We start from the raw sequence: 24084 nt of genomic DNA, 5'->3' as shown, positions 1-24084 counted from the left end.
GCGCTATCCAGTCATCACATGACACGTGGTGCAGCCCAAGTACTGTATATCTCCCACTCGCTGTGTATCTGCTGCTGTTGCTGATAGAGATGGCTAGTGAGTGAGTGTCTCCACACAGTGACTCCAATCATTTAGATGTTCGAACGATTTGAGTCACTCAAAAGTTGGGGAGTCGAGACACCCACCCACCTCTCTAGCCTCCCACAGTTACATAGTCAGAGGGAGCCAGAGGTTACAGTGTGTAAATGTGTGTTATTACTGTAGTCTGCGGCAGCTCCAGGAGTCGGGACCCGGGAGAGTCATCATTCATGTGATCCTGCCAGTGTGCCTGCCTTCACTGACTCGAGTCGGGAGTCAGCAGTGCAGGGCTGTGGGGGGGCGGAGCTGTGACTCACTCAGAGTCGCGCCGCTAGAGCTGGGTCCCGGTGAGTGCGATGACTCGGGAGAGTCAGTGCAGATTAATCCGTCAGCAGCAGTGCGGGGCTGGGAGGGGCGGAGCTATCAGCGACTCACCCGGCCAATGCTCAGTCAAAGAGTCATTTCCCGAGACACTTTCTCGAGACACTCCACTGAGCTGAGCCATGTGGCTCAACCCAGTAGAGTGAATCACTCTGCCCATGTTTAGTTGATGATGATGCTGTTCCACCCATGAATAAATTCACTCCACACATAGAAAACCGTCAAGGAAGGGGCAGGCAGGTGGGAAACGTCTACTCACGGCATTCAAAAGGAATTGTGCTCAGCCACCATACGCTTATATCACCTCTCACCTCATTCCCATATATAGAAACATATGGAGGCTGCTTTCTTCCCTGGAGAGAGGGAGGGGGAGGCTGATTGACACAGAGGGAGAGGCTGATTGACACGGGATGTGTACGGGTTGCCGGCACTCACGATCCCGGCAGTAACAATCCCGACTCCGGCATCATGACAAGGTTAGGGTACCGTCACCTGTTGGTAGGTTTGAAAATCAGTTGGCGCTCCTGACCTCCCAGAAAAGTGGGCAAGTCTACCTGCCGGCTGTGTTCCCCCTGGACCCCGCCACACCCCTGCACATACCCCTGCAGTGGGGGGAAGGGGGAACAATGACGCTATTTACGCTGAATTACGTCATCATGGACTCCCTGATTCACCATGGCGGTAATCTCAACATTGTGCAGCGGGGCGGGGCCATGATGACGCGATCGCGCGGTCACACCCCCAATGACAAGTCAAGGGGGGAGCCTGAGGGGGCAGCCACAATGTCGGCAAGTATGCATTAGCGCCCATCGCTGAAACAGGCCCTTGATCACTGTGGCGCATCTATAACGGGTGCATGGTGTACATGGGCCGATGCCGCACACCCATGTTCTGTATAACTCTCCGTGGCGGCAACCCATCTGCGCATGTGTTTTGCGCTGGTCTCCGGGAAAATGGTGCAGTAGCCATCTTCCCAGAGACCTAAGTATGGGCAGTAGACTCTGGCACAATCCCATGCTTGTGCCGCCAGCTAGAGAGGAGGGGGCCTGGACAGCGACTCAACACTGGCCCCCTCCTCACTTAATAGACCCCTGCTCATCAGTTTTGTTTTCAACTTTATACCATCTGTGCACATTAAAAATGAACAGATGCGTCCTCTGTGATTTAGGGCTCTATTTATTAACATTATTTTTACTAAAATAAAGTGAAAAAGGGTGTTTTCACACCCTTTTCACATAATTTTAGCTTCACCTGTAGTTATTACAGGGCAATTGGAGTAGAATTAGTAAAATTCTACTCCAACCCCCAGTATCACTTATTTTTAGTAAAGCAGATCGCATTTCCCATAATTGTAATGGGAAATGTGATCCGACCTAAGTTACTAAAAATAAATTGTAAAAAAATACCGGGGGAAGCCCTGTGATAATAACGCCACCTGGAGGTGGCGTTATCCAGGGTCTCCCCCAGTTACCGGGCTCCCACTCTGCTCTAACGGGGAGAGCAGAGGCGGGAGCCGGTACCAGTAATCAGCTATGTGGTCTAAGTAGACCGCAAGCTGATTACTGTAAAAAAAAGAAAAAAAAATTAAAAATTTTTTTTTTTACTTACCTGAATCCAGGGACCGGTGATCGGACCTCCGGTGATGGCTCCTCTCCGGTCATCTGGTTTCCCATAGTGCACTGCGGCCCGGTCATCAGGTGATCGGGCCCCAGTGCAGTATGGGAGATCACCTGATCGGGAAGCCTGGAGAAGACCACCGGAGGCCAGGAGGATGCAGGTAAGTGTAATGAAGGGAGGGGGGGGTCGCGGGGGTCCGCGGTCGCGGGGGGCGGGGCTTAGCACCGGGGACGAGGCTTAGCGTCGGTGGGGGGTAATAGCGGCGGTCGGTCGGCGCATGCGCGGGCTCTTAGTCGCTGTGTTTTTTCCGAAAATACCGCGACTAGAGTGCGGATGGGATCCGCAGGGACAGAGCTTTATCGCAAGCTCTGTCCCTGCAAGGGATTTATAGTAAATCCCTGTGATATTGCCTGAATTCGCAATGCGAATTCACTCGGTAATATCACACTACAATCCGCATTCAATATGCGGATTGTAGTAAATAGAGCCCTTAGGAATTACTTTCTGCAAACAGGGATTTAATTATTTGACACAACTATAAGACTGGTGACTGCAGAAGTCGTACAACCCTTAGAACAGTCATTTAAACAAGTAATATAGTAGCCAAGTGTTAGACAGAGTGCAGTCAGGGGCCTGATTTAGAGATGTATGTAAACCCGATGGGTGCTTTTTTTCCCTTCAGGCGCCTCTTGCAGCGTTAGCATTCTTACACATCGCTACTGCAGCCAAAGAAGCAGCTGCGATGTGTTCCGCTTCCATCCCTGAATCAGGCCCAGTGGCAGCTAATTCACTAAAGGTCTCACATCTCACCTGGTCTCCAATGTCCTTTGGCTGGTCACCAACTGCCACTCTTGCAATCCCAGGGAGATCAATGAGCGTCAGGTCGGGAACCTCGGAAGAGATCACCTCAAGGCTTATAAGATCAGAACTGATCCCAAAACCTGTACCAGCCATCGCGTCCTGAGCTGCAAATGAGAAATAGGTAAAGCAACATTAGGTAAATGACTGGGTGCAACACCCCTAAAGGAAGGAACTATCCATGTAATGGCCATGTAGTGGCATGAGTGCAGGTCACACACTGGGTAACTGGAGGTACCACCATGGGGTCATGACTAATGGTGTAACGGGATTGGGGGCTTTGAAGAGGACCCCTCTTTGGTTGGCAAGATGGGTCTGTGATTGTCGCATGTGTTTCAGTTCTAGTACAAGCCACGTGGGTAACACATACTTCTCTACTTTATTAATCTCCCTTCGGGGCATATTTATTAAACACATTTTGCAAGATATCTCCCCAAAACTGACATTGTTCTTATACCAATAGAACCAGGAGTATCTGTTATTATAAATTCATTATTATGCGACACCCTGTTACTCCACATTCACACTTAAAATAGACTTCTCTTGTCATTCCTTTAATAGATATTGTCAGTGATATCCTCTGTCAATACTCGTCCTTAAGTTTTGGTCAGCACAGTGTTAATTAAATGAAAGGTCTTTTCCTATAGCCACAGAGATCTGTACTGCTCAGGTACTTATAATTTATAGCACTGATAAGGAGTTTCCAGCGACATCAGATGTATGTGACGCACACGCTGTGTAGTCTGTGTAAATCAGAGCCCGGTTGTTCTGCTCTTGCTTGGGAGGGTCACAAATGCTAATCCCTCATTCACTGAGCTACTTCCCTCTTGGTTATATATGGATCTTATCACTGTAGTTGTGGAATGTTATGCTGTTATTGTGATCATGAATAATAAACCGGATCCTATGATCACATTAGCTAGGCAGGGTATCTATAGGTAGCAGGGATATATATGCCGGCAGGGTTCTATCTATAGGTAACAGGGTTATACATGCAGGCAGGGTTCTATCTATAGGTAACAGGGTTATACATGCAGGCAGGGTTCTATCTATAGGTAGCAGGGTTATACATGCAGGCAGGGTTCTATCTATAGGTAACAGGGTTATACAAGCAGGCAGGGTTCTATCTATAGGTAACAGGGTTATACATGCAGGCAGGGTTCTATCTATAGGTAGCAGGGTTATATATGCCGGCAGGGTTCTATCTATAGGTAGCAGGGATATATATGACGGCAGGGTTCTATCTATAGGTAACAGGGTTATACATGCAGGCAGGGTTCTATCTATAGGTAGCAGGGTTATACATGCAGGCAGGGTTCTATCTATAGGTAACAGGGTTATACATGCAGGCAGGGTTCTATCTATAGGTAAAAGGGTTATACATGCAGGCAGAGTATCTATAGGTAGCAGGGTTATATATGCAAGCAGGGTTCTATCTATAGGTAGCAGGGTTATATATGCCGGCAGGGTTCTATCTATAGGTAACAGGGTTATACAAGCAGGCAGGGTTCTATCTATAGATAGCAGGGTTATATATGCAGGCAGGGTTCTATCTATAGGTAACAGGGTTATACAAGCAGGCAGGGTTCTATCTATAGGTAGCAGGGTTATATATGCCGGCAGGGTTCTATCTATAGGTAGCAGGGTTATACATGCAGGCAGGGTTCTATCTATAGGTAGCAGGGTTATACATGCAGGCAGGGTTCTATCTATAGGTAGCAGGGTTATATATGCCGGCAGGGTTCTATCTATAGGTAACAGGGTTATACAAGCAGGCAGGGTTCTATCTATAGGTAGCAGGTATATATATGCCGGCAGGGTTCTATCTATAGGTAACAGGGTTATACAAGCAGGCAGGGTTCTATCTATAGGTAGCAGGGTTATACATGCAGGCAGGGTTCTATCTATAGGTAGCAGGGTTATACATGCAGGCAGGGTTCTATCTATAGGTAGCAGGGTTATACATGCAGGCAGGGTTCTATCTATAGGTAGCAGGGTTATACATGCAGGCAGGGTTCTATCTCTAGGTAGCAGGGTTATATATGCAGGCAGGGTTCTATCTATAAGTAACAGGGTTATACAAGCAGGCAGGGTTCTATCTATAGGTAACAGGGTTATACAAGCAGGCAGGGATCTATCTATAGGTAGCAGGGTTATATATGCCGGCAGGGTTCTACCTATAGGTAACAGGGTTATACAAGCAGGCAGGGTTCTATCTATAGGTAGCAGGGTTATATATGCAGGCAGGGTTCTATCTATAGGTAACAGGGTTGTACAAGCAGGCAGGGTTCTATCTATAGGTAGCAGGGTTATATATGCCGGCAGGGTTCTATCTATAGGTAGCAGGGTTATACATGCAGGCAGGGTTCTATCTATAGGTAGCAGGGTTATATATGTCGGCAGGGTTCTATCTATAGGTAACAGGGTTATACAAGCAGGCAGGGTTCTATCTATAGGTAGCAGGGTTATATATGCCGGCAGGGTTCTATCTATAGGTAACAGGGTTATACAAGCAGGCAGGGTTCTATCTATAGGTAGCAGGGTTATACATGCAGGCAGGGTTCTATCTATAGGTAGCAGGGTTATACATGCAGGCAGGGTTCTATTTCTAGGTAGCAGGGTTATATATGCAGGCATGGTTCTATCTATAAGTAACAGGGTTATACAAGCAGGCAGGGTTCTATCTATAGGTAGCAGGGTTATACATGCAGGCAGGGTTCTATCTATAGGTAGCAGGGTTATATATGCAGGCAGGGTTCTATCTATAGGTAGCAGGGTTATACATGCAGGCAGGGTTCTATCTATAGGTAGCAGGGTTCTATCTATAGGTAGCAGGGTTATACATGCAGGTAGGGTTCTATCTATAGGTAGCAGGGTTATACATGTAGGCAGGGTTCTATCTATAGGTAGCAGGGTTATACATGCAGGCAGGGTTCTATCTATAGGTAGCAGGGTTATACATGCAGGCAGGGTATCTATCTATAGGTAGCAGGGTTATACATGCAGGCAGGGTTCTATCTATAGGTAGCAGGGTTATACATGCAGGCAGGGTTCTATCTATAGGTAACAGGGTTATACATGCAGGTAGGGTTCTATCTATAGGTAACATGGTTATACATGCAGGCAGGGTATATATCTATAGGTAACAGGGTTATACATGCAGGCAGGGTATCTATAGGTAGCAGGGTTATATATGCAGGCAGGGTTCTATCTATAGGTAGCAGGGTTATATATGCCGGCAGGGTTCTATCTATAGGTAACAGGGTTATACAAGCAGGCAGGGTTCTATCTATAGGTAGCAGGGTTATATATGCAGGCAGGGTTCTATCTATAGGTAACAGGGTTATACAAGCAGGCAGGGTTCTATCTATAGGTAGCAGGGTTATATATGCCGGCAGGGTTCTATCTATAGGTAACAGGGTTATACAAGCAGGCAGGGTTCTATCTATAGGTAGCAGGGTTATACATGCAGGCAGGGTTCTATCTATAGGTAGCAGGGTTATACATGCCAGCAGGGTTCTATCTATAGGTAGCAGGGTTCTATCTATAGGTAGCAGGGTTATACATGCAGGCAGGGTTCTATCTATAGGTAGCAGGGCTATACATGCAGGCAGGGTTCTATCTATAGGTAGCAGGGTTATACATGCAGGCAGGGTTCTATCTATAGGTAGCAGGGTTATACATGCAGGCAGGGTTCTATCTATAGGTAGCAGGGTTATACATGCAGGCAGGGTTCTATCTATAGGTAGCAGGGTTATACATGCAGGCAGGGTTCTATCTATAGGTAGCAGGGTTATACATGCCGGCAGGGTTCTATCTATAGGTAGCAGGGTTATACATGCAGGCAGGGTTCTATCTCTAGGTAGCAGGGTTATATATGCAGGCAGGGTTCTATCTATAAGTAACAGGGTTATACAAGCAGGCAGGGTTCTATCTATAGGTAACAGGGTTATACAAGCAGGCAGGGATCTATCTATAGGTAGCAGGGTTATATATGCCGGCAGGGTTCTACCTGTAGGTAACAGGGTTATACAAGCAGGCAGGGTTCTATCTATAGGTAGCAGGGTTATATATGCAGGCAGGGTTCTATCTATAGGTAACAGGGTTGTACAAGCAGGCAGGGTTCTATCTATAGGTAGCAGGGTTATATATGCCGGCAAGGTTCTATCTATAGGTAGCAGGGTTATACATGCAGGCAGGGTTCTATCTATAGCTAGCAGGGTTATATATGCCGGCAGGGTTCTATCTATAGGTAACAGGGTTATACAAGCAGGCAGGGTTCTATCTATAGGTAGCAGGGTTATATATGCCGGCAGGGTTCTATCTATAGGTAACAGGGTTATACAAGCAGGCAGGGTTCTATCTATAGGTAGCAGGGTTATACATGCAGGCAGGGTTCTATCTATAGGTAGCAGGGTTATACATGCAGGCAGGGTTCTATTTCTAGGTAGCAGGGTTATATATGCAGGCAGGGTTCTATCTATAAGTAACAGGGTTATACAAGCAGGCAGGGTTCTATCTATAGGTAGCAGGGTTATACATGCAGGCAGGGTTCTATCTATAGGTAGCAGGGTTATATATGCAGGCAGGGTTCTATCTATAGGTAGCAGGGTTATACATGCAGGCAGGGTTCTATCTATAGGTAGCAGGGTTCTATCTATAGGTAGCAGGGTTATACATGCAGGTAGGGTTCTATCTATAGGTAGCAGGGTTATACATGCAGGCAGGGTTCTATCTATAGGTAGCAGGGTTATACATGCAGGCAGGGTTCTATCTATAGGTAGCAGGGTTATACATGCAGGCAGGGTATCTATCTATAGGTAGCAGGGTTATACATGCAGGCAGGGTTCTATCTATAGGTAGCAGGGTTATACATGCAGGCAGGGTTCTATCTATAGGTAACAGGGTTATACATGCAGGCAGGGTTCTATCTATAGGTAACAGGGTTATACATGCAGGCAGGGTTCTATCTATAGGTAACAGGGTTATACATGCAGGCAGGGTATCTATAGGTAGCAGGGTTATACATGCAGGCAGGGTTCTATCTATAGGTAGCAGGGTTCTATCTATAGGTAGCAGGGTTATACATGCAGGTAGGGTTCTATCTATAGGTAGCAGGGTTATACATGCAGGCAGGGTTCTATCTATAGGTAGCAGGGTTATACATGCAGGCAGGGTTCTATCTATAGGTAGCAGGGTTATATATGCAGGCAGGGTTCTATCTATAGGTAACAGGGTTATACAAGCAGGCAGGGTTCTATCTATAGGTAGCAGGGTTATATATGCCGGCAGGGTTCTATCTATAGGTAACAGGGTTATACAAGCAGGCAGGGTTCTATCTATAGGTAGCAGGGTTATACATGCAGGCAGGGTTCTATCTATAGGTAGCAGGGTTATACATGCCGGCAGGGTTCTATCTATAGGTAGCAGGGTTCTATCTATAGGTAGCAGGGTTATACATGCAGGCAGGGTTCTATCTATAGGTAGCAGGGTTATATATGCAGGCAGGGTTCTATCTATAGGTAACAGGGTTATACAAGCAGGCAGGGTTCTATCTATAGGTAGCAGGGTTATATATGCCGGCAGGGTTCTATCTATAGGTAACAGGGTTATACAAGCAGACAGGGTTCTATCTATAGGTAGCAGGGTTATACATGCAGGCAGGGTTCTATCTATAGGTAGCAGGGTTATACATGCCGGCAGGGTTCTATCTATAGGTAGCAGGGTTCTATCTATAGGTAGCAGGGTTATACATGCAGGCAGGGTTCTATCTATAGGTAGCAGGGCTATACATGCAGGCAGGGTTCTATCTATAGGTAGCAGGGTTATACATGCAGGCAGGGTTCTATCTATAGGTAGCAGGGTTATACATGCAGGCAGGGTTCTATCTATAGGTAGCAGGGTTATACATGCAGGCAGGGTTCTATCTATAGGTAGCAGGGTTATACATGCAGGCAGGGTTCTATCTATAGGTAGCAGGGTTATACATGCAGGCAGGGTTCTATCTATAGGTAGCAGGGTTATACATGCAGGCAGGGTTCTATCTATAGGTAGCAGGGTTATATATGCAGGCAGGGTTCTATCTATAGGTAACAGGGTTATACAAGCAGGTGATAATTTTTTTTTAGAGCCTCCGTGTTTTGGGTGTAATGATCAGGATGTGAGAGTATAATACTGGGGCTATTGTCGCTATGTTCATAGAATCATATCTCTCTTTTTTTAGTGGATGGTACTGTGTGTCCAATTCAGACGAGGTCGGAAGGCTGCGTTCGCACGCACCCGTCCACATTCAAAGTATGCAAATCCCGCTATCGCAAGCAAGACATTAACACGCCCACTATGTTTTGCCGTGCGATCGCGGAATGAAATTAGACACCTACTAGCCTGACATAAGATGCCCACTTGCCCTTAGTAACATACGTCATCTCTAGGAAGTGTATTAAACAATCGGTAACATCGGTTGACATCGGACCCGTACGGATACCGTACCGCAAGCACTGCGAGTGCTGCTGTGCTTATTTTAGCCATGTGACGTGTATGCTGACGATGCATCTTAATTATGTACTCCCCTGAAATGGCGTTTAAACGCACAGACGCGCCTGCGTTTGCACTACCACACTCCCGCTACCATAGACCTCCCTTTGTCACCACCCGCAAATAGCACGTCCTGTCACTCATGCTTGCGTTTTCCGATCACAGCGACTGGTTCGCGTACGCGCACTGCGTCTTATAAGCATGCACAGATTGCGAACATCGGCCGGCTGCGTGCGAACGCAGCCTTGCTACCAGGTCTGAATCAGGCCCCGTATTTCCAGTGAATTGTTCTTATACCAAGAGAACTAGCAGTATCTGTTATTATTAGAGATGTGCGCCGACCCTCATGTTTAGGTTTTGGTTTTGGATCTGGATCTCCCCTGCTTTTTGATCTGAATCTGGTTTTGGATTTTTTTTCCTTGGTGTTTTGTTTTCGTGTTTTGGTTTTGGATCTGGATTTTTTTCTTAAAAAATAAAAAAAAAACGATAAAATCGCATAAAATGTGCCTTTTTTGTTCCTACAGTAATAATAACCTCAATAACATTTATTTCCACTCGTTTCCAGTCAATTTTGGTTACCTCACAGCTCACAATATTGATTTTTTTCATCTAGTTAAAGGGCCAAAAGGTTGCATCCAGCTTGCTGGCTCAAAACTGATTGATATAATTATTAATAGAGTTGAGGACTGTGCAAAGATGATGGTTGGGATACCCTTGAGGATTGAAGGCATGGGCCTTCATAGAGGTCAAGGAAGTTGACGGCCTTGCATTAACGTGATGACTGCTGGCAGCAGCTACAACATGTGGTTCTTGGCCTTGCTCTCCTGTCATGTGACAGCCCTCCATATTTTCTGCAGTCTTGAAGCAGTGTCACAAGCACCAATAGTGTAGCCAAGGTGCGGTTACAAAACTCACACACGTGCAGTCGTGCGCACACAGAAAAAAACTATACAAAAGACACTATTTATTTTTTTTCGGGTCCAGAACTTTGGCCCAGAGCACAGATTGGTGATGACTGGAGTCGGGCAGCACTAGGTTGTGTTGCTGTATCTTGTGTGGCTAAGCCTAACACGCGCACACACAGAAAATAAATAGACAAAAGACACTATTTTTTTGGGGGGGGGGGGGGTTTCGGGTCCAGAATTTGGGCCCAGAGCACAGATTGATGACGACTGGAGTCGGGCAGCACTAGGTTGCGTTGCCAACTTGCTAGATCTTGTGCGGCTAAGCCTAACACGCACAGACACACAGACAATTATTAGAAAAAAAGACAATTGATTGTTATTTTTTTCAGCTCCAGAACTTGGGCCCAGAGCACAGATTGATCACGACTGGAGTCAGGCAGCACTAGGTTGCAACTTCGGTTGCTGGCTGGATCTTGTGCAGTACTGCGGTTAAGCCTAACACACACACACACGCACACACACACACACACACACACACACACACACACAGAAACATATAAAAGACACTTTGATTGATTGTTTTTTTTACTATATATTTTTTTTTAGTTCAGAACTTGGGCCCAGATGGAGACAGCACCAGCCCAGATGTATCTGCAGTTCTGCACCAGCCCAGATGGACACAGCACCAGCCCAGATGTATCTGCAGTTCTGCACCAGCCCAGATGGACACAGCAGACATGAAAAACACCAGCCCAGAATGGATCAGCAGTCACCAGCCCAGGACACAGCAGACAGCACCAGCACCTCTTCCAGCCCTACACTACCCACCCTCCCTGTTCAGTCTCCACAGCTGGAGTGAAATGGCGTCCGTCGCGTGGTCCCTTATATACTACATTGATCATAGAGACGAAAGCTCGTGAACCGCGAGATTTCAGACTCTATCGTTTTCCTCGGTATCGAGATCCGAGTCTGGCGGGAAACTCTGAGCCTGCTTGGATCTGACTCGGTTCTGCTAAATTCTGGTCCGAGATCTGAACCCGCTCATCACTAGTTATTATAAATTCATTATTATGCAACACTGTTACTCCACATTCTCACTTAAAATAGACTTCTCATGTTATTCCTTTTACTGATATTACTGATTTAAATACCTGGAATATTAAGCAATCATCAGCATTTTCATTATCACATGGGAATTAAGATACCTGTTTATAATGCATATCGAATAAAGAAATGATTTTAAATAGAATTATAAATGTGTTTTGGGAATATGAGTGCACCCAACTGAAACTGAGGTCCTGATTCTGGTTGGATCGCAATGCTGTGTTCGCACGCAGACGGACGATGTTTGCATTCTACGTATAAGACGCAGTGCACGTGCGCGAACCAGGCACTGCGATAGGGAACGCGAACGCAGGCAGTACGCAGACCCATCACTCCGTGATTGACAGGAAGTGCAGTATGTGGGTGGTGATGGTGGGTGGTCGTGCGAATGCAGGCGTGTCAGTGCGCTCGAATTTCTGTTGCAGGGGCGTGCATAAATTATTCACAGTGAACCCATGCGCAGCCTGAGGACTCACTGCGCGCAGGAAATGTAACAACTTCTGCGGCAGGGTCATGTCAACCACAAGCGTGCGTGCAGCTCCGATGTTACTCAATGTTACCGATGATTTCCCATACTTGCGCATTTGTACGGATGTGAGTAGAGGGTAAGGGGGCGGCATTATGTAGTGCTGGGCGTCTACGACTCGTGCTGCGACGGCAGTGCATATGCATTCATTAGCATATTTTCGATGCGGCCGGGTACGTGCGAACGCAGCCTTGCGATCTGTGCTGAATCAGGCCCTGATTCCCTTCTTTCTCTCTTCTGGAACTTTGCATATATAATAGAATCAGTGGTGGCACCAATTACTCACTTATAGGCATGAAACTTTACCCTATAAGCTGAATATTATAGACAATATTCCCCTGGTGCTATTTACATCTACTAATAGCTTGGTGCGGGAGTTCTGGTCTTTGCTAAACTCTTAGGTGCTTATATCACACAGATAATGGCCCTCATTCAGACCCACTCGCAAGCGGGCGCACGTACGTTAGGCGTACGTACAAAATTATTTAAATTCAATGGCTCGCTCGTATTTTCGTTGGCATCTAAAATTCCTCCCTAAACTCAGGCGACCCCTCCTCTAACTAACGAGCGTGCGAAATAGCGAGCGTACATCCCCGAAATGGCTTGAAGGGAACGCACGCACAAGTGAAACCGGAAGTGGCCTTGTCAGATGTCGATTACCTGCTCCTTTATTCTGCCTACCTCCCTCAATCGTATCATGCCAATCAATGTATCAATTAGCTTAATTGTTTGTTTTTTTTCAACACAATGCAAGAAACTTTACTCTTGTCCGTGTTTGTGTTTACCCGCAGAATACGTACGGATAGAACATTCGCTTTTATTGTTCAAAAAACATGTGAACCACAATTAAACAATTGTTCTATTGCTGTGGGTCCCCGCATATTTTCCGGGGTTCATTTCTTTATTTAAATTTGCAAACGCATGTCACTGCATCAAGCCTATCATAACTCTCCAGAGATTTCTGGCCCTGTTGAACACATGACTCATACACTAACCAATAAAATTGTTCCTGTTAATTTCCAAAATACATTAGCCAATCAGAAATTTTTGCCACACTTTATCAAAAATGTTTTGTATGAAAAACACCATTGCCATCATGAGAGCCTCCGCATTCACCAGGCGCGAGCTGCTGGTGCTTACGGAGGTGATGGATAGGCGGATCACCAGCCAGCCTCCACCCATCACCAACCGGCAGAAGCGCTCCGCGTATGCGGAGGCACGGTCCCGCCTGCGGTCGTTGGGTTCACGCCGCAACATCGGGCAGCTGGAGCGCAGGTGGTCAGACCTGCAACGGCGAACGCCCTGCTTGCTGGCATGCTTTCGCATGCAGATCCTTGAAAGTAAGTGTTATGTATTGTGGTTTTCATGTTTGTGTTTGTGGGGCAAACTGCGTGTGCATGTTTTCCTGTCTGTCCTATTAATTATTTGTCCTCATATCTGCGTGTGCATGTTTTCCTGTCTGTCCTATTAATTATTTGTTCTCATATCAGCGTGTGCTTGTTTTCCCTCTATTTCTTTTTTTTTCATTCTACTCCTTTTTGCATGTTTTTTGTTGCTGGTTTTTTTTTTTTTATTTGGGCCCCGGATTTGCCCAGAAACTAACCTCAATTTGTTTGACATATTTTAGGAGGACAGCCAAGACTACGCCGTCACCGTCCGGCCAGACGGCGTTCCCGGCCACTATCCCCAACCCCCAGCCAACACTCCACCCCAAATATTTCCCCTATACCCCACTCCTCCCCAGCCTTCCCAGACCCTCTCCCGGAACTGTCGGGCCTCCTTCCCCTCCGTCCCACTTCCCCCTCTCCTCCACCCACCCCTCTTCCAATTACCCCCTCCCCGGATTCCATCATTACCCCTCCCCGTTCTTTGGGGAATGAAGGCTCCTCCGAGGAGGAACATGGAGGGACTTCCGGAGCTCCCGTTTTGGCTCCCGGTATGTTTTTCTTTCTCATTTTTTTTAACCACAAACTGTTTGTATGTAATCATGTGTCGTGCCTTTATTCGTGCTTGTTTGGTTTACTTTTGGTGATTTAGCAGTTTGCCTTTACCTCTTCCTGCTGATTTCAACATACACATATCACACCTGTGTGAATTTGTACATAGGCCTTGTATTTTTGGCAGCACCCCCTTTTTGTTTTGGTTTTTCTTTTTTCGGTTTAGGAGTGATTTCGTTGTGTTTTTGTTTTTTTAATGTGGATTCCCTATTGTTTTATTAATCCACACACTTTTCTCACCCACAGAGGAACAGAGGCGTCGACAAGAGGTGGACGATTGTGTTGGCCAGATGCGCCAACATGTCATTGGCATTCTTGTGGCCCTTGACCGGCTGTCTGGCATCCTTCGCCAGTAGTTTTTTTTGTTTTTTTTCGTTTTGTAAATAAATTTTGTAGTTCTAATATACGTTCTGGCTCATTCTTTTTTTCAAAAACAAAAATAGTTTTCCCTGACATAAGTAGACTGTTCCTGCAAGGATTTCCCTTTTTTAAAAGTTAGATTGTATTTTGTATTTGTATGTTAAACAGCCACAAGAAACACATAACAGTAACAATGTCATTTCCCTTTTTGGGTGTAGTGTCAATTAGATATTTCGCCATTTTACAGGTTCCTAGTTGGTGTGCAAGCTGCTTAGGCCAATCTTCAAAATCCAAAGGTTTGGACAGGCTTCCTTTTGGTGTGGGTTGGGAACCTGCAAACATATTTCAGTTTACATCAACTGGTGTCAGTACTGGATTACCCTTTAGTCAAATGTAAGGTGTGTTAACCTGGTTACACTTGCTGTTAACGTCCAAAAAAAGGAAGACCATTTCACTCTCCAAACATTTATTCACAACATAAATGAGAAATCAAAGTGGTCAGTCCCAAAAAAAAAAACAGTGATAATCTCAAATACAACACATACAAATAAAATATTTAATTAAAAAAAACAATCAAGAACTGGTTGACGAAGGACCATGCCAACATGATTCCACAAACATGGCGTTGCGATATGGGTTCCAGAATATATGGACAAAATCACCAGATCCAGGTTTGGTAAGGGTAGCAGGAAGTAGTGAGCGTTGGAGTGGCAAAGATTATGTGAACAAACAGAAGATGGTGAAAAAAAATAAATAAATTAGATGTTCGCAAACAAACACAAACACATTAGGTATAAACACTGTAGTTTGGGTCAAACTTACCTAAAAAATCTGGCCACCACATCATCGCGTATGGCCCCCCCACATACTGACCTCTGACCAACCTCGGGGGGGCCATCCTCAGGTAAGGCATCCTCTGGCTGCATTGGGACACCACTCCTTATGGCGATGTTGTGAAATATCCCACACAGGACCACAATTTTCGACACCATATCCGGCAAATACATGAGCTCGCCACCAGAGCGGTGGAGGCATCTGAATCGGCCTTTTAAAAGGCCGATACAGCGCTCCACCACTTGCCTGGTGGCTGTAAGTGCGGAATTATACTCACTTTGTGGGCCTGGTGTGGGAGCCAAATAAGGAGTGAGCAGCCAGGACATGCAAGGGTATCCACTGTCTCCTGTGAAAAATAAGAGACAACATCAGGAACACTGTGTATCAAGCTTAACATTGTTATGTACTAAAGGTCTCCACTTACCCAGAAGCCACGCATCACCAGCTTGTAGGTTGGTTAATTTCTGCCATATCCCTGATTGCCGGATGACAAAGGAGTCATGTGCACTTCCTGGTAACTTAGCATTCAGGGACAGGATCTGGAGGGAGGCATCACATACCACCATTACATTCAGGGAGTGATAGTGTTTCCTGTTTCTAAATATTGCCTCCAGCCGTGCTGGAGGCTGAAGTGGTATGTGAGTACCATCCACAACCCCTATGATGTGTGGGAAGCCAGCTATTTGGTAAAAATTGGCCTTGGCCACACTAAGGGCACCCATATCCAAAGGCATTTGAATAAAATGATGGAGGTGCTTGAAAAGTGCCTCCATCACTGCCCTCAGGATCCGGGAAAAGGAGGATTGGGAGATGCCCGCCACTATTCCCACCGTTGTTTGAAACGATCCTGAGGCACAGAAATGTAACACCGCCATAAATTGCGTCAGTGGTGGTATTGCTGTTGGACTGTCAATTTGCCGCTCAAGATCACTTTCTATTAATGAGAGAGTGTCTATGATGATTCTGAGAGGTAGACGGTAGCGTCTTAAAGCCTCATCATCGGGCATTCCAAAAAGGGTGACACGAGTTCGAAATATCTGGGGCCTTGCATGCCTACGATGCCTACGCCTGGGATGAGATTGAGGTTGGTCGGCTTCCGGGAGCATGGCCAGAACAATCCGCCCCAGATCAACCTGAAATTCAAAAATTTCAAAGTAAGGCTTTTGACCCACCCCAAAACTATATTAAAACAACTTAGCTTGATGATACCATCCATTGCTGCTTACATGCCGGGGTATTGTCATGATACGTCCAAACTGAAAATAAACAACAAAATTACTTGACACATTTCACTCTGTGCATTTTTGTTGATACATTTTGTGCTAGACCAAAGTTCAAATATGCCAAACACCCATTTAGCCAAACCGCAAAGCGACATTTAACACAGTACATCAAAACGGGTCGAAATGTTGGCTCAAAAAGCGAAAGCTAAACCATCAAAAAGTTAGAATGATTATTAAGCTGTTTAAAATGCGCTAATTAGTTCGCTAATACAAGTCACAAGAGTAACTACTAAAAATGTGCTAATTAGTTCGCTAATACAAGTCACAAGAGTAACTACTAAAAATGCGCTAATTAGTTCGCTAATACAAGTCACAAGAGTAACTACTAAAAATGCGCTAATTAGTTCGCTAATACAAGTCACAAGAGTAACTACTAAAAATGCGCTAATTAGTTCGCTAATACAAGATAAAAAATTGACTTACCAAGAGCAAATATCTAAGATGCAAAATCAAAAGGTCTTTGGGGTCGAAAATAAACAAAATCTAAAATAGAATAAATTAGGTATCCAAAAATTACAAAATATACGAAACACAATGAAACAACAATTGAACAAAAGTTAGACTTCACAAAACTTACCAAATCAACAAACGAGGTCCCAAAAATATAAACCAACAAAGATAACGGAAAAAAAAACGCAAATCTAACCAACAAACGAATCTCCAACCTCCAACTCCTTTCTACGCAATCAATAAACTCCAGCCAAGATAACCTCCAACAATCCAAAAACGCCACCTCGACTTGAGACACACCAAGCCATAAATAGTGTTTAGTTTCCCGCACAAATTAAGGAGGGATCATAGGGCCGCACAATCAATGATGCGGCCGCAAAATAAGGATGCATGTATAAATACGTCACGAAAACACATTCAAATTCTGGTGTATTTCTTGTTTGGACCTCAGACATGGCGACAGACCAGGGAAAAAATGCACAAGAGTCAGGCGGTAAGTCTTTCATGCATTTTCTATCAACGATTAATTTGAAACATAAGATTAGGCAAGTTGTGATTTTGTGAATTCTGTAAATTTACACAAATAGGTGAGGAGGATGACATGGAAGAGGCTGCTGGGCCCAGTATTCCGGCCAAAGCGGGCAAAAAAAAAAGGCAGCCACATTTCACAAGAAAGGAGATGGAGGTTTTGATCCAGAAGTGTGTGGACATCCTGCCACAGGCAGACAGGAATATGAGTCTAAGCCAGAAGTGGAGAATGTGGGAAGAGGTAGCCGTGGATGTCAATAGAGTGGGTGATTATGTCCGTCTAGCCCGGGATGTCAAACGGCGGTAAGTAAACCCTTGCCCCCCCTAAAAACAAACCCCATTTTAAACCAAAGGATAATGGCTTCCATTTTTCCCCACAGATGGGGCGACTTCAAATATCGCCTAAAGCAAAAACTCGCGGACAGGGCTAGGCATGCAAGGGGGACAGGTGGGGGTCCCACCCCTGTGTCATTGGAGTTGACGGATTTAGAAGAGCTGGCACAGGGGTGTGTGCAGCCTGTGGAGGTGTTTGGCGTGTCCAACATGGATACGGACATGCCAGACTTTGCGGCTCCTCATGTTGGCCCAGGTAAGTATTGTGATGTCACCAACTCTGAAATGCTATTGTGCCAATATGTAGATTCTAATGTGACTCTTTTCTCATTTTTCCAACAGAGACACAGGCGGATGAGTCTGCTCCAGAGGGAAGCCTTGGCCGCAGAATTTCTGCTGGCTCTGCAGGGGAGGAACCAGTACATCCGGCTGAGGACCCTGCAGAAGCCAGTCCAGGGCGTGCCCCCTCGCAGGCAGTGGGCCTCCTCACAGAACTCAATTTCAAATCGGATTTCCATACGGAGATTCTGCAGAGGATGGACGCCAGTCTGATACGGGTGGCTGAGGCCCTGGAGCAAAATGCTGCGGCCAACGTGACCATTGGTCAGGCCCTGGCGGAAAATACCAGGGCCAACATCCGCATCGCCGATGCCCTGGAGCAGCTCGTTCGCCAGCACATGGTGGAGCCGACCTCCCTTCCTGCCGGAACATCAGGATCCTCCACCTCTGGCACAACATCAGCCAATCCTCCAAATGTGCCTAGCCCTGTGCCTAGTCCAGAGGCCACAACATCTGCCTCTGGACAGGCCAGCCCGATGGCATCCCGGACCCGGTCTGGCGCCCACCCTCCCCCATCCAAACGGGCGAAAAAACGGTGACAGCAATGGCGACTTTTCCCACACTCCTTCTGTGCTTGGCTCATATTCCTTTCTGGTCAAAACTTCCCTCTCCTTTCTTGTGAAATGTTTTTAAGTTATTTTTGTACGTTTATGTTATCAGTTATTGATTATTTATTTTTGATAATAAGTATCTTTGGCAGAAAAAAAATATATATATATTATGCCAATTGGTTTGTGTTTAAACAATAAATTTATGAAAAAAATCTGACATTGTATTGTGACATTATTGTACAAATGGGTTACATTTAATCCTGGCCCTAAAGGCAAAAAAGGACACAAAAAACCATTTCATTTGTATAAAAAAAAGGCCTCTTGAAGGAACGTTTAAAAAATCACATAACGATGCAAATTGCACATTAAAAAAAAAAAGGGGAGCTAATTAAAACATGATGACATTATTGTCACAATAGGCCATAAACAACAAATTGAGGCCAAAAAAAACCCCAAAAAATGTACGCCAATTGATTGTGTAATCCTGACATTAGCAGGTATGATTTCCACCTGCGTACGGTTTTGTGCTATCCCAATAAACTGCTTTCCAAACACATACCAAGCCGGTTTTCAATACAACACTAATTGCTTTTGTGACCACCCGCGATTAATCGCTGCAACATCATGGAGTCCCGGGACGGAGGAGAAGGCCATCGCCAATGTGGTCGAGTAATCCAGACCCTAAACTGTGCGAGCATTTTGAAGGGAAAGAGGATGTTCCAGTGACGTATGTGACGGTCCGAACACATTTGACGTTCGCATCTGCTAATGTATGTACGCCCCAAAAACGCCTCGCCACGCCTGCGTTTTTCCATCTCCACCCCCGTCAACACCCAAAAACGCCCTGTTCTGTCAATCACATTTGACATGTCACTTCCTGTACGCTATTTTAGGAACGAGAGAAAAAAAGCTCGCAATCTGCCGTACGCACTTGCGCAGTGTAACACCGACGCATGCGTGGTTAGTCAACATCGGAACGCAACGAGCGTACTGCTGTTTGCGAGTGGCTCTGAATGAGGGCCAATATCCGGCAGGTGCTTATATCACACAGATAATATCCGGCAGGTGCTTATATCACACAGATACTATCCAGCAGGTACTTATATCACACAGATAATATCCGGCAGGTGCTTATATTACACAGATAATATCCGGCAGGTGCTTATATCACTCAGATAATATCCGGCAGGTGCTTATATCATAAAGATACTATCCGGCAGGTGCTTATATCACACAGATAATATCCGGCAGGTGCTTATATCACACAGATACTATCCAGCAGGTACTTATATCACACAGATAATATCCGGCAGGTGCTTATATTACACAGATAATATCCGGCAGGTGCTTATATCACTCAGATAATATCCGGCAGGTGCTTATATCATAAAGATACTATCCGGCAGGTGCTTATATCACACAGATAATATCCGGCAGGTGCTTATATCATAAAGATACTATCTGGCAGGTGCTTATATCACACAGATAATATCCGGGAGGTGCTTATATCATACAGATAATATCCGGCAGGTGCTTATATCACACAGATAATATCCGGGAGGTGCTTATATCACACAGATAATATTTGGCAGGTGCTTATATCACACAGATAATATACGGGAGGTGCTTATATAACATAGATACTATCCGGCAGGGGCTTATATCATACAGATACTATCCGGCAGGTACTTATATCACACAGATAATATCCGGCAGGTGCTTATATCACACAGATAATATCCGGGAGGTGCTTATATCACACAGATAATATCCGGGAGGTGCTTATATCACATAGATACTATCCGGCAGGTGCTTATATCATACAGATAATATCCTGGAGGTGCTTATATCATACAGATAATATCCGGGAGGTGCTTATATCATACAGATAATATCCGGGAGGTGCTTATATCATACAGATAATATACGGGAGGTGCTTATATCATACAGATAATATCCGGGAGGTGCTTATATCATACAGATAATATCCGGGAGGTGCTTATATCACACAGAATATATCCGGGAGGTGCTTATTTCATACAGAGAATGGCCCTCATTCAGAGCCGTACGCTCTGAGCAGAGCGCACGCTCTGAATGAGGGCAGGGCTCCATTTTCATGGAGCGTCCTCCTGGACGCTCGTATAGCTGTGGGTCACCACCCACAGGCTATACGAGCGTGCTTTATGATGGCCGCGATGGTCGAGACCATCGCGACCATCGAAATTGCGAGCCGGAGCCTGCGGTTGAGGTTTTCAACCGCAAGCTCCGGAGTGATTTTGGCTCTATCAGAGCCAAAATCACTCCCACTGACATCACTAGTGATGTCAGTGGGCCGGCTTCTGACGGGAGGCGTTCCCGTGGGAACGCCCCCGTCAGGGAGGCACGCCCCCGGCACGCCCACCAAAGGGGGCGTGCTGTCAATCAACATTGACAGCACGCCCCCTTTGATCGGACACAACGAGCGAAGGACTTTCCTTCGCTCGTCGCGTCTGGCGCATGCGCACGACGGAGCTCCCTCCGTCGTGCGCATGCTCAGTGCATAACATCGACCCACTTGCGAGCGGACAGCCGCTCGCGAGTGGGTCTGAATCAGGCCCAATATCCGGGAGGTGCTTATATCATACAGATAATATCCGGGAGGTGCTTATATCACACAGATAATATCCGGGAGGTGCTTATATCACACAGATAATATCGGGGAGGTGCTTATATCATACAGATAATATCCGGGAGGGGCTTATATCACACAGATAATATCCGGGAGGTGCTTATATCATACAGATAATATCCGACAGGTGCTTATATCATACAGATAATATCCGGGAGGTGCTTATATCTGACAGATAATATCCGGGAGGTGCTTATATCATACAGAATATATATCCAGGAGGTGCTTATATCTGACAGATAATATCCGGGAGGTGCTTATATCATACAGATAATGGGCCTGATTCAGAGCCACTCGTAAACGGCAGCTCGTTCGCTCCGAGCGATGTTTGCCCAAATGCGCATGCGCACGGATCGTTATACGCATGCGCGAACCAGTCAGTGCGGCCGAAATTCTTGTGCTCGCAAAATAGCGAATGCCTGATAATTTGAGTGACAGGATGAGGCGTATGTGAGGGGTAACAGGGGAAGGTGCTTGAAGACGGGGAGTGGAGATCTGATCGCAGGCGTGCTTAAAGGTCAAAACGGGCGTTTTATGGGAGTGCATAATTAAAACAGCAGCGTCATTGACCACGTCACTGGGTTTTTTTAAGCCAGAACTGGTCGCAAAATTGTGGTAGCAAAAACCAACCACAAGAATAGCGAGCAGCTCATACCCTGTTCGATGTACTCGATTAATCTAAAAAATAGCGGACATGACGTAGGATGCGAGCGGCCAGGGGGCGTAGTTTCCCAAAAAACGACCGCAAGTTTTGTTCGTTCGTTCAGACCTAGAGGCGTGAACAGACCGCAAACAGCGAACGGTGCATTTGAATAACCACCCCTATTTTCTGGACGAGCGAGCGCAAATAGGGACCGGCTCTGAATCAGGCTCAATATCCGGGAGGAGATTATATCATACAGATAAAATCCGGGAGGTGCTTATATCATACAGATAATATCCGACAGGTGCTTATATCATACAGATAATATCCGGGAGGTGCTTATATCACACAGAATATATCCGGGAGATGCTTATATCACACAGATAATATCCGGGAGGTGATTATATCACACAGATAATATCCGGGAGGTGCTTATATCACACAGATAATATCCGGGAGGTGCTTATATCATACAGAATATAACCGTGAGGTGCTTATATCACACAGATAATATCCGGGAGGTGCTTATATCACACAGATAATATCCGACAGGTGCTTATATCATACAGATAATATCCGGGAGGTGCTTATATCACACAGATAATATCCGGGAGGTGCTTATATCACACAGAATATAACCGGGAGGTGCTTATATCACACAGATATTATCTGGGAGGTGCTTATATCACACAGATAATATCCGGGAGGTTCTTATATCATACAGATAAGATAATATCCGGGAGGGAGGTGCTTATATCACACAGATAATATCCGGGAGGGGCTTATATCACACAGATAATATCCAGGAGGTGCTCATATCACACAGATAATATCCGGGAAGTGCTCATTTCACACAGATAATATCCGGGAGGTGCTCATATCACACAGATAATATCCAGGAGGTGCTCATATCACACAGATAATATCCGGGAGGGGCTTATATCACACAGATAATATCCGGGAGGGGCTTATATCACACATATAATATCCGGGAGGTGCTTATAGCATATAGATAATATCCTGGAGGTGCTTATATCATACAGATAATATCCGGGAGGTGCTTATATCATACAGATAATATCCGACAGGTGCTTATATCATACAGATAATATCCGGGAGGTGCTTATATCATACAGAATATATCCGGGAGGTGCTTATATCATACAGATAATATCCGGGAGGTGCTTATATCACACAGATAATATCCGGGAGGTGCTTATATCACACAGAATATAACCGGGAGGTGCTTATATCACACAGATAATATCCGGGAGGTCCTTATATCACGCAGATAATATCCGGGAGGTGCTTCTATCACACAGATAATATCCGTGAGGTGCTTATATCATACAGGTAATATCCGAGAGGGAGGTGCTTATATCACACAGATAATATCCGGGAGGGGCTCATATCACACAGATAATATCCGGGAGGTGCTCATATCACACAGATAATATCCGGGAGGTGCTCATATCACAAAGATAATATCCGGGAGGTGCTCATTTCACACAGATAATATCCGGGAGGTGCTCATATCACACAGACAATATCCGGGAGGTGCTCATATCACACAGATAATATCCGGGAGGGGCTTATATCACACAGATAATATCCGGGAGGGGCTTATATCACACAGATAATATCCGGGAGGTGCTTATATCATACAGATAATATCCTGGAGGTGCTTATATCATACAGATAATATCCGGGAGGTGCTTATATCATACAGATAATATCCGACAGGTGCTTATATCATACAGATAATATCCGGGAGGTGCTTATATCATACAGAATATATCCGGGAGGTGCTTATATCACACAGATAATATCCGGGAGGGCCTTATATCACACAGACAATATCCGGGAGGTGCTCATATCACACAGATAATATCCGGGAGGTGCTCATATCACACAGATAATATCCGGGAGGTGCTCATATCACACAGATAATATCCGGGACGTGCTCATATGACACAGATAATATCCGGGAGGTGCTTATATCATACAGATAATATCCGACAGGTGCTTATATCATACAGATAATATCCGGGAGGTGCTTATATCATACAGAATATATCCGGGAGGTGCTTATATC

At 45.5% G+C, this 24084-nt stretch overlaps 1 pseudogene; it reads right to left on the bottom strand.

The window, feature by feature from the left end:
• LOC148439562 (interferon-induced GTP-binding protein Mx1-like) overlaps positions 1-3041 on the bottom strand; it is a 46893-nt pseudogene extending 43852 nt beyond the window's left edge.
• Positions 3042-24084: the final 21043 nt, after the last annotated feature.

The sequence above is a fragment of the Taudactylus pleione genome, unplaced genomic scaffold (genome assembly GCF_031769625.1).
Source record: "Taudactylus pleione unplaced genomic scaffold, aTauple2 ptg001702l, whole genome shotgun sequence".
NCBI classification, from domain to species: Eukaryota; Metazoa; Chordata; class Amphibia; order Anura; family Myobatrachidae; genus Taudactylus; species Taudactylus pleione.
This window is presented reverse-complemented; position numbering and strand designations above follow the sequence as displayed.